Below are 1,128 nucleotides of genomic sequence, written 5' to 3' on the forward strand. Positions count from 1 at the left end.
GTGGTCCCCTAATACTGTATCTGAAGTCTCTTTTATACAGACCTTAGTGGTCCCTAATACTGTATCTGAAGTCTCTTTGGACTCCCCAGTAGAATGCATTACTTCATTTCAAATGAATAATTAATGCCCACGTCTTTATTTTTGTTTTCTTGTCTTCCTGTGGCTGTGTTGGATGACACGGATCACATATCTATATTACATATCTATATTACATATCTATATTACATATCTTTATTGTATATCTATATAATGACATGCAATAAAATTGATATCAGCTTGATTGATAAATGAACTCTTAAGTCATAAAACCAGCAGGAGAGGCTCAGGTCCCAGTTTGGCTTCGGAGCGACGGGATTATAACCCACAATTATCCTGAAAATAAAATGTTCTTACAAACAAATTTGTGCCAGTTGTGTTGTGTTGTGCCTGTTGTGTTGATTTGTGTTGTGTTGTGTTTTCGGCAGAATCGTTGAGGTTTTTTTGTCTTCAGTTGAGAGAAGATGGAGCGTTACTGTCAGTTCACACAGAAGTGTTCTTTAACGGTGAACAGGTATCTGGATGTTCACCCAAACTACGTCTGCCACACGTACCCACACACATACATGCACACACACACGCACACACACATACACACACGCACACATACATGCACACACACACGCACACACATAAACACACGCACACATACATGCACACACACACGCACACACACATGCACACACACACACATACGCACACACATACACACACGCACACACGCACGCACACACAGACAGTCACGACCCAAAAATACTCACACGCACACAGACACACGCGTGCGCAGGCACATCCACACATAGACACACACACACGCACACTCTGGAGTGTGGTCTATGTGTAAAGTGTCTTGAGATAACTCTTGTTATGAAGTGATACTATAAATAAAATTGAATTGAACTTGCACACAGACACACTGTCCTCTACAGACAAATATTGAGACAAAGGTCGTGTTTTTATTGTTTTTGACGGCCATAAAAACAACAATAATCTAATCTTTCATAAGTTCTGTGAAACAGGGTTTGCCAAAACTTAAAGGTCAGCTTGAAATGTTGGTGAGTTTAAGAAGTTAATGGTGGCGGGGGGGGGGGG

Source organism: Etheostoma cragini, chromosome 2, assembly GCF_013103735.1.
Source record: "Etheostoma cragini isolate CJK2018 chromosome 2, CSU_Ecrag_1.0, whole genome shotgun sequence".
In the NCBI taxonomy this organism is placed as follows: Eukaryota; Metazoa; Chordata; class Actinopteri; order Perciformes; family Percidae; genus Etheostoma; species Etheostoma cragini.